At 44.4% G+C, this 17,207-nt stretch overlaps 1 protein-coding gene and 1 long non-coding RNA gene across 2 annotated transcripts in view; one reads left to right on the forward strand and one right to left on the reverse strand.

Moving 5' to 3' along the window:
• The window catches only part of LOC122557907 (anoctamin-9-like), a 51,879-nt gene extending 40,998 nt beyond the window's left edge, over positions 1 to 10,881 (reverse strand). The window contains exon 1 of the mRNA XM_043706112.1: positions 10,819 to 10,881. The gene's annotated coding sequence lies outside the window, so the exon portion shown is untranslated. The remainder of the gene's footprint in view (positions 1 to 10,818) is intronic.
• A 2,241-nt stretch (positions 10,882 to 13,122) lies between these two features.
• The window catches only part of LOC122557908, a 37,114-nt gene continuing 33,029 nt past the window's right edge, over positions 13,123 to 17,207 (forward strand). The window contains exon 1 of the long non-coding RNA XR_006313971.1: positions 13,123 to 13,210. This is a non-coding gene — a long non-coding RNA (uncharacterized LOC122557908). The remainder of the gene's footprint in view (positions 13,211 to 17,207) is intronic.

Consider the following 17,207-nt stretch of genomic DNA (forward strand, 5'->3'; position numbering starts at 1 on the left):
TCAAATCCTCCAACCCAGGCAACATCCTTGTAAATCTTTTCTGAACCCTTTCAAGTTTCACAATATCTTTCCGATAGGAAGGAGACCAGAATTGCATGCAATATTCCAAAAGTGGCCTAACCAATGTCCTGTACAGCTGCAACATGACCCCCCCAACTCCTGTACTCAATACTCCGACCAATAAAAGAAAGCAGACCAACCGCCTTCTTCACTATCCTATCTACCTGCGACTCCACTTTCAAGGAGCTATGAACCTGCACTCCAAGCTCTCTTTGTTCAGCAACACTCTCTAGGACCTTACCATTAAGTGTATAAGTCCTGCTAAGATTTGCTTTCCCAAAATACAGCAACTCGCATTTATCTAAATTAAACTCCATCAGCCACTTCTCTGCCCATTGGCCCATCTGGTCAAGATCCTGTTGTAATCTGAGGTAACCTTCTTCACTGTCCCTGTCCTGAAACATTAACTTTGATTTCTCTTCACAACTGCCAGACCTGCTGAGTTTTCCAGCAACTTCTTTTTGTGCACACCTAAACAAACTATTCTGGTACAGCTATAATACTGGCATCTACCCAACAATATAGAAAACTGTCCAGTGAATTCAAACAAATCTAACAACTCAAGACTGGGCATCCATGAGACACTGGGCTATTATGAGCAGAAGAATTATACTCCAGCATAATCTGCAACCTCATACTCTTTATAAATGGATCCTGGACTTCCTGACTGGGAGACCTCAGTTGGTCCAGATTGGGAACAGCATCTCCAATACCATCACACTGAACACGGGGACCTCAAGGGCTGTGTGCTCAACCCACTGTTGTTCACCCTGCTGAAACATGACTGTGCAGCGATGCACAGCTCGAATCATATTATTAAGTTCGCTGATGACATGACTGTAATGGGTCTCATTAGCAGGAACAACGAGTCAGCATACAGAGAGGAGGTACAGCAGCTAACGGACCAGTGCACAGCCAACAACCTGTCTCTGAATGTGGACAAAACGAAAGAGATGGTTGTTGACTTCAGGAGGGCATGGAGCCTGGTGCCTCAATACCAGCTCCATAGCTAAGAGAGCCCAGCAGCTTCTCTACTTTCTGCATAGGTTGAGGAAAGCCCATTTCCCAACAGCCCCCACTCCATCCTCACATTCTACAGAGTTCATTGAGAGCACCCTGAGCTGCTGCATCATTGCATGGTTCGGGAGTAGCAACATCTCAGATCGTAAGACCCTACATCGGATAGTGAGGACATCTGAGAGGATCATCGGGGTCTCTCTTCCCTCCATAACAGACATTTACACCACATGCTGCATCCGAAAGGCTCTTCTCCCTCCTGCCATCTGGCAGAGATACCAGAGTATTCAATCTCTCACAGCCAGATTGTGCGACTGTTTCTTCCCCCAGGCCATCAGGCTCCTTAACACTGTATAATCAGACTCTATTCCATCTGAATTTGTACACCACTGTGCCTGTTGTCTTGATGTGAAAGGTATTACTGTGCTGTCTTTTATATTTTGCACTTCTTATGCATTTTATACTGCCCTGCGTATAACCGTGTAGTTTGTGCTGTCCAAGTAGCACCTTGCTCCTGGAGGAACGCTGTCTCGTTTTTTTCACTGTATCAGTTGTATATGATAGAAATGACAAATAAAGCCACACTTGACTCTTGACTCAATCATTACTGTTAAGCAAGGGATCAACCCTAGTCCAATAGACAGCGCTGGAGGAGACGCCAGGAGCAGCAGCAGGCATAGGTCATTTTTGGAATATTGCGTGCATTTCTGGTCTCCTTCCTACTGGAAGGATGTTGTGAAACTTGAAAGGTTCAGAAAAGATTTAGAAGGATGTTGCCACAGTTGGAGAGTTTGAGCTACAGGGAAAGGCTGAATAGGCTGGGGCTGTTTTCCTTGGAGCGTCGGAGCTGAGGACTGACCTTATAGAGGTTTATAAAATTATGAGGGGCATGGACAGGACAACTAGACAAGGGTGGGAGAGTCGAGAACTAGAGGGTATAGATTTAGGTTGAGGGGGAAAGATTTAAAAGGGAACTAAGGGACAACTTTTTCACGCAAAGGGTGGTGCATGTATAGAATGAATTGCCAGAGGAAGTGGTGGAGGCTAGTACAATTACAACATTTAAAAGGCATCTGGATAGATATATAAATAGGAAGAGTTTAGAGGGATATGTGCAAGTGCTGGCAAATGGAACTAAATTAAGTTAGGATCACTGGTCAGCATGGACGAGTTGGACTAAAGTGTTTGTTTCCATGTTGTATATCTCTATGACACTATGAACCTGGTGAAGATACCAAACAGGACTACTTGCGTAGCAAACAGCAGAAGCAGCAAGTGATACGAACAGCTAAGCAGCCTACAAACAACTGATCAGATCAAAGCTCTAAAGTCCTGCCACATGCAGTCATGAATCATGTGAATAATTAAAGAATTCATTGGAGTAGGAGACTCCACAAATACACTTATGATGGAGGGGCCCAGTATATCAGTGCAAAACATAAGGCTGAAGCATTCGGAGCAAGCTTCAGCCAGAAACACAAAGTGGATGATCCATCTCAGTCTCCTCCAGTGATCTCCAGCATTACAGATACCAGTTTTCAGGAAATCTGATTCACTCCATGTGACATCAAGAAATGATTGAAAACACCAGTTGATCAAAGACAATGGGCCCAAAAAACATGTCAAAAATAGTACTGAAGACTCATGTTCCAGAATTTGCCGCTCCCATAGCCAAGCTCTTCCAGGACAATTAAAACACTGGCATCTACCCGACTATGTGGAAAATTTCGCAAGTATGTCCTATACATAAAAGCAGGATAAGTTTAACCTGGCCAATTACTTCCCCATCAATAGAACACAGAACATTATAGCGCAGTACAGGCCCTTCGATCCTCGACTTTGCGCTGATCTGTGGAACCAATCTGAAACCCATCTATCCTACACTATTCCATTTTCATCTATATGTCTATCCAATGACCATTTAAATGTCCTTAAAGTTGTTGAGTCAACTACTGTTGCAGGCAGTGCGTTCCACGCCCCTTCTATTCTCTGAGAAAAGAAACTACCACTGACATTTGTCCTATATCTATCACCCCTCAATCTAAAGCTATATCCCCTCATACTAGCCATCACCACCCAAGGAAAAAGGCTCTCGCTGTCCACCCTATCTAGCCCTCTGATTATCTTGTATGTCTCAACTGTCAAGTCTCAACCTTCTCTCTAACAAAAACAGCCTCAGGTTCCTCAGCCTTTCCTCATAAGACTTTCCCTCCATACCAGGCAACATCCTAGTAAATCTCCTCTGAAGCCTCTCCAAAGCTTCCACATCCTTCCTCTCATGCGGTGAACAGCACTGTATACAATACTCCAAGTGCAGCTGCACCAGAGTTTTGTACAACTGCAGCATGACCTCATGGCTCTGAAACTCAATCCCTCTACCAATAAAAGCTAACACACTGTATGCCTTCTTAACAACCCTATCAACCTGAGTGACAACTTTCAGGGATCCACGCACCTCGACACCAAGATCCCTCTGCTCATTTACACTACCAAGAATCTTACCATTAACCCAGTACTCTGTATTCCTTAGGGTCCTTCCAAAGTGAATCACCACAGACTTTTCCACATTAAACTCCATTTGCCACCTCTCAGCCCAGCTCTGAGGTTATCTATGTCCCTCTGTAACCTGCAACATCCTTTATCACTATCCACAACTCCACTGATCTTAGCGTCATCCGCAAATCCATCTACATCGTCATCTAGGTCATTTATAAAAATGACAAACAGCAGTTGCCCCAAAACAGATCCTTGTGGTATGCCACTAGTAACTGAACTCCAGGATGAACATTTCCCATCAGCCACCACCCTGTTTTCTTTCAGCTAGCCAATTTCTGATCCAAACTGTTAAATCACCCTCAATCCCATGGCTTCATATTTTGTGCAATAGCCTACTGTGGGGAAGCTTATCAAACGCCTTACAGAAATCCATATACACCACATCAACTGCTTTACCCTCATCCACCTGTTTGGTCACCATCTCAAAGAACTCAATAAGGTTTGTGAGGCACGACCTACCCTTCACAAAACTGTGTTGACCACCCTTAATCAACTTGTTCCTCTCTAGATGATAATAAATCCTATCTCTTACATTTTCCAACATGTTACCCACAACCGAAGTAAGGCTCACTGGTCTATAATTACCAGAGTTGTCTCTATACCACTTCTTGAACAAGCAGACCACATTCACTATCCTCCAGTCTTCTGGCACTATTCCTGTAGACAATGACAATGTAAAGATCAAAACCAAAGGTTCTGCAATTTCCTCCCTGGCTTCCCAGAGAATCCTAGGATAAATACCATCTGTCCCAGGAGACTTATCTATTTTCACATTTTCCAGAATTGCTAACACCTCCTCCTTGTGAACATCATTCCCATCTAGTCTAGAAGCCTATATCTCAGTATTCTCTCCAACAACATTGTCTTTTTCCAATGTGAATACTGGCGAAAAATATTCATTTCGTGTTTCCCCTAACTCCTCGAACCCCACACAGAACTTTGCACTACTATCCTTGATTGGCCCTAATCTTACTCTAGTCATTCTTTTATTCCTGATATACCTACAGAAAACTTTAGAGTTTTCCTTGATCCTACCTGCCAACAACTTCTCATGTCCCCTCCTGGCTCTTCTTAGCTCTCTCTTTAGGTCTTTCCTGGCTAACTTATAACTCTCAGGCACCCTAAATGAGCCTTCACATTTCTTCCTAACATAAGCCTTCTTCTTCCTCTTGACAGGAGATTCAATTTCTTCAATAAACCACAGCTTCCTTGCTTGACCACTTCTTCCCTGCCTGACAGGTACATACTTATTAAAGACACGCAGTAGCTGTTCCTTAGATAAGGCTCCACATTTCAATTGTGCCCATCCCCTGTAGTTTCCTTCCCCATCCTAAGCATCCTAAATCTTGCCCAACCACATCATAATTACCTTTCCCCCAGCAATAACTCTTGCACTGCATTATATACCTGTCTCTTTCCATCGCTAAAGTAAACATAACCGAAACATGGTCACTATCAACAAAGTGCTCACATACCGTCAAAGCTAACACCTGGCCAGGTTCATTACCTAGTAACAAATCCAATGTGACCTCGCCCCTTGTTGGCCTGTCTACATACTGTGCCATGAAACCATCCTGCACACGTTGGACAAAAACTGACCCAACTAAAGTACTCGAACTATAGTATTTCCAGTCAATATCTGGAAAGTTAAAGACCCCATAACAACTATCCTGCTATTCTCACTCCTATCCAGAATTATTTTTGCTATCCTTTCCTCTACATCTCTGGAACTTTTCGGACACCAAAAGAAACCTCCCAACAGGGTGAAATCTCCTTTCCTGTTTCTAATCTCAGCCCACAGTACCTCAAATGTCCTTTCTGCTACTGTTATACTGTCCTTAACTAACAGTGCCACACACTCTACCCTCTTTTACCATCTTCTCTGTTCTTACTAAAACATCGAAATCCCGGAATCTACAACAACCGTTTCTGTCCCTGCTCTATCAATGTCTCCGAAATGACCACAACATTGAAGTCCATGCTGTAAGTTCACCCACCTTATTCTGGATGTTCCTGGCGTTTAATTAATTTAATTAATTACATTACAAAGTGGAAACAGGCCCTTCGGCCCAACAAGTCCACACCGACCCGCCGAAGCACAACCCACCCATACCCCTAATCTAACACTACAGGCAATTTACCATGGCCAATTCACCTGACCTGCACATCTTTGGACTGTGGGAGGAAACCGGAGCACCCGGAGGAAACCCACGCAGACACAGGGAGAACGTGCAAACTCCACACAGTCAGTCGCCTGAGGCAGGAATTGAACCCGGGTCTCTGGCGCTGTGAGGCAGCAGTGCTAACCACTGTGCCACCGTACCGCCCCTCTTTGAAGTAGACACATTCCAAACCACCTTCCTGATTGCCAGTGAACTCTTGCGACCTTAAAACCATATTTCTGACCTCACCACTCTGGACACTGGAACTACAATTTAGGTCCCCATCTCCCTGCTGAATTAGTTTAAACCCTCCTGAAGAGCTAATTTCCCTCCCCAGCTTATTGGTACCCCTCTGGTTCAGGTGTAGACCACCTTAACTCCCTGAATTTCTGCCTTAAATTCCCACCTCTTTTTCTACCTATGTGGACCACGACTTGGGGCTGCTTCCCCTCCCCCTTGAGGATCCCGAAAACACAGTCCAAGACATTATGAACACTGGCACCTGGGAGACAACACACCAACAATGAGTCTCTCTCGTTCCCACAGAACCTCCTATCTGTCCCCCTAACTATGGAGTCCCCAATGACTAATGATCTGCTCATCTCCCTTCTTCCCTTCTGAGCAACAGGGACTGACTCTGTGCCAGAGACCTGTACCCCATGGCTTACCACGGTAAGTTGTCCCCCGTAATAGTATCAAAAACGGTATACTGATTATTGAGGGGAACAGCCACAGGGAATCCCTGCACTGCTTGCCAGTTCCCTTTCCATTCCCAGACAGTAATCATCTGCCTTTTTCTTGTACCTGAGGTGTGACTACCTCCCTGTAACTCCTCGCAATAACTCCCTCCGCCTCCCAAATGATGCAAAGTTTATCTAGCTCTAGCTCCAGCTTCAGTTCCCTCACGCAGGTTTTGAGGAGCTGGAGTTGGTGCACTTCCCACAGATGAAGTCAGCATGGACACCAGTGGTGACCCTTACCTCCCACATTCTGCAGGAAGAACATTTAACTATCCTAAACATCATCCCCACTGTTCTAAATTCCCAAAGAGACTGTAGAAAAATAAAGAATATTAAAAAAAACTTGTTACTTTACCAATCCAGCGCACAGTCTACTCCCGATCATAAGTGATGTAAAGTAGCATCAACAGTGCTATCAATCAGCACCTGCTCAACAATAACCTGCTGAGTGATGCCCAGTAAGTGTTCTGCCAGAGCTACTCTGCTCCTGACCTAATTACTGCCTTGGTTCTAATATGGACAAAAGGGCTGAATTCCAGGGGTGAACCGAGAGTGACAGCTTTGACATTAAGGCTGCATTCGACTCAGCATGGCATCAAGGAGCCCTAACAAAACTGGAATCAATGGGTATGAGAAACAAACTCTCTGCTGATTGGAGTCATACAATAGCACATAGATGGTCGTGGTTATTGGGAGTCAGTCATGTCAGCTCCAAGATATCTCTGCAGGATTTCCTCAGGATAGTGACCTAGTTCCAACCATCTTCAACCGCTTCATCGATGATTTATTCTCTAAAGTCAGCAGTGGGGAAGTTTACAATTATTGTGCAATGTTCAGCACAATTCATTACTCCTTAGATACTGAAGCAGTCCTTGCTCAAATACAACAAAATCTGGACAATATCCAGGCTTGGGCTGACTAGGGGCAAGTTACATTTGCATCACACAAATGCCAGGAAATGACCATCTCTAAAAAAGAGACAATCTGACCACTGCATCTTATCATTCAATGGTATGACCAGCACTGAATTCCTCACTATCCAACATCCTTGGGGTTACTATTGAATGAAACTCAACTGAACCCATCACAAAAACACAGTGGCTACAACAGCAGGTTAGAGGCGAGTGATACTGCAGCAAGTAACTCACTTCCTGACTCCCTAAAGTCTGTCCATCATCTACAAGTCAGGAGCGTGATGGAATACACTCCACGTATCTGATGAGTGCAACTCTAACAACACAAGTAGCTCGACACCAGCCAGTAGAAAGCTGTCCTCTTGACTGGCACCACATCCACAAATATCCACTCCTCCACCATCGATGCTCAATAGCAGCAATGTGGATTATGTACAAGATGCACTGCAGAAATTCTCAAAAGAATCTCAGACACACCTTCCAAACTCATGACCAAAAGGATAGCAAATACATAGGAACACCACTACCTATAAGTTGCCCTCCAAGCCACTCACCATCCTGACTTGGAAATATATTGCTGTTCCTTCACTGTTACTGAATAAATATCCTGGAAGTTCCTCCCTAATGGCACTGTGAGTTAATGGAGAATGCAGCAGTTCAAGAAGGCAGCTCAACATCACCTTCTCAAGGGAAACTAGGGATGGGCAATAAACATTGGCCAGCCAGCCAGAAATGCTTATATCCCATGAATAAATACAAACAAAAAATCTGCTTAACATGTCTATATCCCACTGCAGACTATTTGAGTCATCTTCACCATTTGCCTTCCCACCTATTCTCGTGTCATCCACAAACTTAGCAAGAATACATTTACTTTCCTCATCTAATTCATTAATATACACTTAAATCATTGTCACCATATAATTTGATCCCTGTGCCATACCACTAGTTACAGGTTGCCATCCTGAAAATGTCCCTCTTATCCCAATTTTCTGTCTTCTATTAGTTAGCCAAGCCATGCTAATATATCACCTCAACACCATAGACTCCTATCTTATTAAGAAGCTTAAGGTGTAGTACCCTATCAAATGTCTTTTAAAAATCCAAATATATTACATCCACTGCTCTCCCTTTATCTATCCTACTCATTACCTCCTCAAAGAATTCTAGTAGATATGACAGGCATGATTTCTCCTTCATGATGCCATGCTGACTCTACTTAATCATTTTATGTATTTCTAAATGCTCTGCTGTTATATTTGCCCAATAACACACATTAAGCTAACTGGCCTACGGTTGTCTTTTCTTGTCTTCTCTTTTGAAATAATAATGTTGCATTGGCAGTTTTCCAGTCCTCTTGAGATTTTTCCAGAATCGAAATATTCCTGGAAGATCAGTATCTCTGTAGCTACTTCCTTACACAACCTAGGTTGCATCCCATTCAATCCAGGGGACCTATTGGTTTTCAGCCCCATTGGGTTTCCCTAGCATTTTTTTCTCTAGTGATAGCTATTATATTTATTTTCTCTGCTCTTTTTGCTCCTTGAATATTTAGTCTTCATGTCTTCTACTGTGAAGACTGATGCAAAGTATTCATTCAACTCCTCTGTCATTTCCTACTTCCCCATTATTATTTCCCCAGCTTCATTATCTAACTGGCCCATTTTCAATTTGGCTTTTCTCTTCCTTTTTATATACTTAAAGATGCTCTGGACATCTGTCTTGATATTGCTTGCATGTTTATTTTCTTACTCTTTTTTTGGTTGTCTTTTGTTAGTTTCCATGCCGCATTGCTCTATGTCTCTGTTCCACCAGATAGCTAGTGTTAGGGGGCCTATAAGATTACTGCTACCAGTATCTTTTTTCCCTTTTATTTCTTACCTTCACCCACATGGATTCTACAGCTTTGAACTCAAGATCATTTTTATGATTACATTTATTCATCCTTTACCAACGATGCTACTCCACTACAGAGACATACCCTTCCATCCAACTCATCTGCACCAACCAGTCATCCCAATCACCCTGTCTTTTCTAAATTAATTAAATTGTTGAAACTGACAAAAATGGCTCATGTACCATCGAGTAATCTTCTATTTCCATTCTTAAAATTGGCTGCTGTTTTAAGTTTGCTATCTTGTTTAGCCTCCGCAATTTAATAGCTTGTTTTGCTCCTTTCCTGATTCGGGATTTGACTTTTCCTTTAACGCTGGACAAAATGTTGGCACTTTGTCTCTCTTGAATGTCATGTTCATTTTTCTCCTCATTGTGAGGTTCCACTTTTACTTCAGTCATGTAGTCTGCTCCCTTAGTTGTCAGCAGATAATCTCCCTACATGCCAGGTTTGACTTCCTTTAAGCAAAAAGCCTTTAATAACCCCTTATTGCCTGGCTCCACCCAGCTCCCCTCTCAGAATTGGCCTGCACTCTCCCTTAAATGGTGGGTTTTGCTCTGATTTAAAAGTGCACTCTTCTCTCAACTCAAGTCTAGGCTGTTCTCAACACTTGACTGTATTCTTTGGCTCTCAAATATTAAAGGTTGCTATTTCCCTAGGTGCCAGGCTCTGCTTTCCCCCGCTCAGAGTTTGACGCTGCTACACCTCTCTACCCTCCGCTGTGTCGCCCTACTCCCCACTTCAACGTGATCCCGAGGCGTCTGATCCACTCCCGCAGTGTAATCCTGCTCTCTACCGTGTGACTTTTCTCTCCCCTAAGTGCTAACCCTGTTATTCCGCAGTATTTTATCCTGACTTTTGACGCTATTTGACCTTCTCCCTCGATGGTTTCCCTTGCACTAACTGCGGATCGGCGGTGTGTGGGCACGCGCGCGGTGATGGCGACGCGGGCCTGATGCGGCCGTTAACAGGAAAGGGCTGCACGCGGAGGGGCTGGGGCTCGGTTCGTCATCATTCCCTTGAGAAAGAGCGCACGTTCCTTTTCAACTAGTGTAGAACATAGACAGCTTCGCCCATTTTGTACAGATAACTTTTGTGCGTTGATCATTAACCTTCTCGTACTGTTTTGGGATTTGGACTGGAATCGAAGCAACGACACTCCTAACATAAATATTGGACTGCAAGTACATTTCCAGTTGAATGCAATCGTTCCATTTATTGGTCTGCATAAAATACTTTTAAATTTAGCCACAGTCAGACTTATTTGCTCGAGAACTAAGGACATGCAGAACTACTTTGAACTTATGCCTCTTTGAGTAAGGCCATTGACCAAGCAAATCTGCTGCCCGTAAGTATCACCACATAGAAGCCATAAAAGAGGTTACGTTCGTTACTAATTAATTCAATAATATTAAATTAGATGAACATATTATTTTAATTCGGATTCGTAACTTGAAAATAGAGCAGCTTCTTACCAGGGACAAATTTAGGAGCTTCGGCCTATATTTTTAATCATCCATTGCTCTGGGATGATTCCCATTGACCGGAAGAAAGCTAACGTAATTTCTGCCTTAAAAAACAGGTAGCAAAATAATCCAAGATCAGTTTAGATTAATAGGATGAGTCTCGTGCGAAAGATGTTGAGGGATTGATTGGACAGAGTAATGCGCCACATTACTTCTTTAAAAAGGGTATCTTTTATCACAAAAGTTGCAAAGGATTCACAAATCATTTCTAAACGCTCAGATTTCAGCCCTCTGGAACTAACAGCATCTTCTGGAGTCAGTACGTTTTTGTTTTAATTCATTTGTGGGATGTGTATGTCACAGGCACCAGCATTCTTGCTGTCGGACTTTTGCTCAATCTACCAACTTACTTTCTTCTATGTGTGAGCCAAGTCCTGCGTGTACTTTAAATGAAGCAATAGGAGAAGATATTCGGTCTCACACTTAAGTTTATTTTAGCAGTAAGTGGATAAAGCATATAGAGCTAGGGTCTCGACCTTTCTGTCCCTGACAAACTATATAGTGTGTCAGTTCAGAAAAAATACACACACTTGTCCCTGACCCAGTCTTTTTATATAATAAAAAGCAACATGCAATCACTAAGGTCGGATTATCTTCTGATTGGTTGTTGATCTGACTCCATTCTCCGCCTCCTTGGTTTCCCGGATGTTCGACCCCACGTGACCCTGTTTTGCGCGCGAAACGGAGTACCACGTGACCCCGCTTTGCCCGCGAAACGAAGAACCACGTGACCTTGTTTTGCAACGGAGTACCACGTGACCCCGTTTTGCGCGCGAAACGGAGAACCAAGTGATCTCGCTGCATGCCTCCGGCGCGTGAAACAGTTCATCACGTGACCCCGCTGCACGCCTCCGGCGTGTGAAACAGTGCATCACGTGACCCCGCTGCACGCCTCCGGCGCGTGAAGCAGTGCATCACGTGACCCCGCTGCACGCCTCCGGCACGTGAAGCAGTGCATCACGTGACCCCGCTGCACGCCTCCGGCATGTGAAACAGTGCATCACGTGACCCCGCTGCACACCTCCGGCGCGTGAAGCAGTGCATCACGTGACCCCGCTGCACGCCTACAGCGCGCGAAGCAGTGCATCACGTGACCCCGCTGCACGCCTCCAGCGTGTGAAGCAGTGCATCACGTGACCCCGCTTTGGAACGGAGCGAAGCACCATGTGATCTAGCTCTGCGCACGCGTAACGGAGCATCTCCAAAGGCTTCCGAATATCGAGTCTATTCACAGTGGCAGCCAGCCATATATTTACAAGTCCCCCTTTTGGTCTCATGAAAATGAGACCAACAAACCAATTTTATCCATCACTTTCGGTCTCTGATGCATAGTCGACCTTCCTTGCCAGAGTCATGGTTTCCATCTCTCGACCTTCCTTGCCAGAGTCATGGTTTCCATCTCCGTCTGTGACATCTGGAAGGGCGGAGGAGCCTTCCCTTCAATAGCTGTAATGATTACTCGGTTCAACAAAGATCTAATGCAGGGGATGCAACAACATCCACACAACACTAAAACAATGATCATACCAACGAGGGACAGAAACACAGACAAAATTAATCCTTTCCATTTCCCAAACCATGAGTCGAACAATTCTCCTAGAGGGTTGTGAATACCCGAATGTTCATGCATTTCTTCAGACAAGATTCTTAGTCCCTCCAAGGCTCTGGTTACCGAACCATCAGGTGCCGTATTGTTTGGGATGAACGTATAACATTGATCTCCAAACATAGAGCACACTCCCCCCTGTTCTGCTAGCAACATATCTAAGGCCATTCTATTTTGTACTGTCATCAATGATGTCACTGCCAATTGTTCAGAGAGTCCCGCCACCGCATCTCTAGTTCTATTGGCTAGCCTGAGTACATTGTAATGTACATAATTAATTCTGTCAATGTTTTTATTCGGCGTGACTGGGAATAGAGCACTGATAAGTGGAAGATTCTCAAATCCTGCTGCTATCTGGTCCACCAATTTATATTCATCAGGTACGCCACGGGGAACACCTATTGCATCTATGTAAGTGGTTGATCCAGAATTGACATCAAACAAATCCCTACGTGTTCGTATATGCGGAATTATTCCCATTTGTCGTTCTCCTAAGAGGAATAAGGGTACCCCTAGCCGGACCATTGCACAAGTGCCAGACCAATCTGGAGGTAGAGTAACATGTAATGTTCTATCTCCACAGTACCAAAAAAGATCAGCTCTGGCCCAAACCATTCTGCCAGCCAGTTACATCAATCGTGGCCTGACACCAGTCAGCGGGGATGTCTCCCAAGATTATATTAGATCTCCGAGTGAAACAAGTGTAATGGTTGACCCTTGGAGTAAACACTGGAGGTAACGTGGAATTCTTTACAGGCGGGAAAATAACACTTAAGGTAGTACAATTCGGAGGGTCCGCCTGCATGGTGAGGGCCATCATGCAGTGAAATCCTGCTGGGTCTACATTAGGGAACAATGGGGCTAGGGTAGTAAATAGGGTTGGCCTAGCCGAGGAACACGCTACGCAATTACTCATATTCATTGAGGTTGCAGTAGCTGTCATCCAGTCCAGCCACGTGTTCTTATCATTATATCCGGTAGCTAATCTAATAATGTCATCTCTCGTAATGTTATTGGAATCTATCACCACAACTCCTGAACTTTGTTCTAACCCCATAGTCGTGGTGTTTCCGGTTTTTGGCCGGTGGAGAGGAGGATCTACCAAGGTTACCTTCACTAGTCCCATGGCATCCTTTCCGGATTGATCTACACCTATTACAAAGTAAAAGCTGTTATCATGGATTTCGCACTGCTTCCGTACTCCTTCGGGACCAGGGCTAATGGTGAATCCTGTCAGGGTTAACAAAAGTGGATTTTTCATCTCTGAGGAATGATCCTGGATTGTGGCCACAGTGAATTACTTCGCATAAGTCAAACTGGTATGTTATATCATGGCTTTTATCATGTCTGATGTGTACCTGGCTCCCCGCCTCCCTTAAACATTTGTCCACCCCTTGCCCCATTGCTCTTTTGCGCCTGGGACTATCTGCCTCGTCTGTGAGTTTGTTCCTCGTGGTTAATATCCCTATTAATAGTGACATAACACTTATGCATAATAAAATAGCAAAAACTCCCAACCCCCAGAGGTGAGGGTAATGTGGGCTTCTTACAAAGATTAACATTATATCTGTTACACCACCTGCCTATATATTTTAAAGAAATTCTTTTTGTGTTCTGATCCCGTGTTCACTTCTGCTCTCCAGAAAAGCCCTTCATCAGAGACCTTAAGAACCTAGTCGCCTTCTTTCAGAATCCTCTTCCTGGAAGAGGCAAAAGTGTAAAACTCTTTTAGTCTTTTTCTGTTCTTATTTGCGCAAGAGTTCTCATTGGCGGTTCCGTAGCTGCACACTGGCTGCAATGGTACCAGCTTTCTCCTTTCCCCTGTAGTCTGACCGCATGAGATGTCCTCTCCACAACCTTATAAGGTCCTGTCCACCTCGGCTCCGACCATTTCCGTTTGATCACTTTCAACAAGACCCAGTCTGTGGTAGATGGCGGCTGGCTCTGTAAGACCCCCTTTTCCGATCCAACCTGTTTGGAGAAAGCTGACACCAAAGCTGTTAGTTGGTCATAGTAAGGTTTGTACCTTAGGGAGGCTTCACCTCCCTCTAAGATCTGTAGTCCGGCTCCTGGTCCCGGGAACTGCTGCCCTGTTGTTAGCTCATACGGGGTAAATCCCGTGATGGAGTTTACTGAACTTCTAATGGACAATAAAGCTAAGGGTAGGGCATTCACCCAGCTTAACTTTGTTTGGGCACATACTTTTCCTATTTTCCCCTTTATGGACTGATTCATTCTTCCCACTTTTCCCTGTGACTGAGGATGGTACACTGTTCCAAACGCATGTTTCAGTCCTAAAGCTGCTTCAACTTCTTGCAGGTCTTTATTCTTGAAATGAGTGCCATTATCTGACCTGACTCTCTTTGGAAACCCATGCATTGGAATGTATTGGTTTATCAAAAATTTGATCACTGTTTTTGCGTCTTCCTTTTTAGCAGGTATCGCTTCTGGCCAACCAGTGTATGCATTCCCTGCTACCAAAAGGTACCGGTATCCATTTACTCTCTCTATCATGTCAGTGTAGTCGATCACTATTTCGTGACCTGGCATTCTTGGTAGAGGGAATTTTCCCTCGTGGTTTCACTGTGGGTCTCACATTGTAATCTGTACACGTTCTACATTCCCTGATATAATTTTCAATCATTGCTGGCAAGAATGGATGCCACCAATGTGTCAGATACCTCTGCATCTGTGTTTTTCCACAATGTGTCAGCCCATGAGCTTCCTGGAGCATGGAAGCCATCAAACCTGGGGGTAGGACTGCTCTACCGTCCGGTGACCTCCAAATCCCTTCTGACTCCGTGGCCCCTCTCTTTCTCCAAACTGTCAGTTCATGAGGAGAGGCTTTCTGCTGCTCTTTGATTAACACATTTGCATCGCAGGCAGGCAGCAGGTCATACACTGTTCTCTCTGTTTGCATCATTATATACTGTGCTATATACCCTGCTGCTTTCTTTGCTGCTGAGTCGGCTTCCTGATTGCCCTTCGCTACTACTGTATCTGCTTTATCATGTCCTCTACACTTGACCACCGCCACTTCTGCAGGTTTCATTAGGGCCTCCGCTAATCTTTTCATATCTTTTTCATGTTTAATTGGGATTTTCGCTGCTGTTAAGAATCCTGCTCTAATCCATTGACTGAGTTCTACCTGTATAGCCCCTACCACATATGCAGAGTCGGTGTAGATATTAACTCGCTTTCCCTCTGACTATTCCAACGCAGCAATCATTGCCTGTAGTTCAGCCAACTGGGCTGATTCCTTGCCTGTCACTTTTCCCGTCAACAGTTCCTCAAATCCCTCACTTGTCCGTCTCACCACTGCATAGGCTGCTTTAAGTCCTTCAGTTGGATGTCTGTAACAGCAACCATCTGTGAACAGCACTTCTTCTGGGTCTACTAGTGGAAAAGCCTGTAAGTCTGCCCTAACTTTGACATCTCTCAGTACCCTTTCCTCACACATGTGTGGCTCTCCTTCTCCCATATTATCAGCCATGTTAATTCCTTCATGTGTAAAAGTTATATGTGGTACATTTAGGATTTTTTCTAACCTAGTCTGCCGCAGCGACGTCATTGTAAAGGCAGTTGAGTTCACATAGGCCACTATACTATGTGTCGTCAGTACCGTTAGTGAATGGCCCATGACTATATGTGCTACCTTTTGGAGAATTTTTGCTACCCCTGCTGCATGTCTTGTACATGGCGGATGTTTGTCCTCTATTGGGTCGAGGGTAACACTTACATACATTAGCACCTGCCTGCCTCCCCCTTTTTTCTGAAAAAGAACACCATTTACTGTGTGTAATCTTTCAGAAATATTGAGGAAAAATGGCTCTTTGTAGTCCGGGACCACTAAATCAGCAGCCCGTATCAGGGCCTGTTTAAGAGAGATGAAACTTTCGTCTGCCTCCGTGGTCCAGTGCAAATGGGCCGACAAATTTCTCATGCCTTGTTCATTAACCGTGGCTCTGAGAGGGAAAGTGAGCTCCCCATATGATGGAACGAATTGTCTACTATATCCTGCCAACCCAAGAAAGGAGAGCATGTCTTTTACAGTGATCGGTTTGGCATGATGCAGAATGGAAGGTCTATGGGACGGAGAGAGACCTGTTCCGTTAGCAGAAACCACTCTACCCAGAAAAGACACCGTTTGTCTGCAGCATTGTAAATAGCCTGTGAGACTTTGAAACCAACTTCATACAGGTGAAGCAGCAACGTCTTTGTGGCTGCCAGACAAGAAACATGGTCGTGTGCCGCCAAAAGAATGTCATCCACATACTGGATCAATGTCACCCCCTTTGGGAGTGACATGTCTTGAAGCTGCTGTTTCAGTATCTGATTAAACAACCTCGGCGACAAAATAAACCCTTGAGGTACCCTTGTATAGCGTAGTTGTTGGCCTTTATAAGTAAACGAAAAAATGTCCCTCAAATGATCAGCTAAGGGCAAACAGAAAAACGCGTTGGCCAGATCATTGCATGAGAACCACTTATAGTCAGAGGTCAGCACAGAAATCGCAGTGTAGGGGTTTGGAACTGGAATTGTTGGAGTAGAAACGATGCTATTAATTCGTCTAAGATCATGCGCCATCCGATATTTACCTGTAGTCTGCTTCTCTACAGGTAAGATAGGAGTGTTCCAGGCTGACTGGGAGGGTTCCAGCACCCCTGTTGCTAACAATCCTTCAATTGTATCGGCAATGCCGGCTTCAGCCTCTGGTTTGTGTGAATATTGT

The sequence above is a fragment of the Chiloscyllium plagiosum genome, chromosome 16 (genome assembly GCF_004010195.1).
Source record: "Chiloscyllium plagiosum isolate BGI_BamShark_2017 chromosome 16, ASM401019v2, whole genome shotgun sequence".
NCBI classification, from domain to species: domain Eukaryota; kingdom Metazoa; phylum Chordata; class Chondrichthyes; order Orectolobiformes; family Hemiscylliidae; genus Chiloscyllium; species Chiloscyllium plagiosum.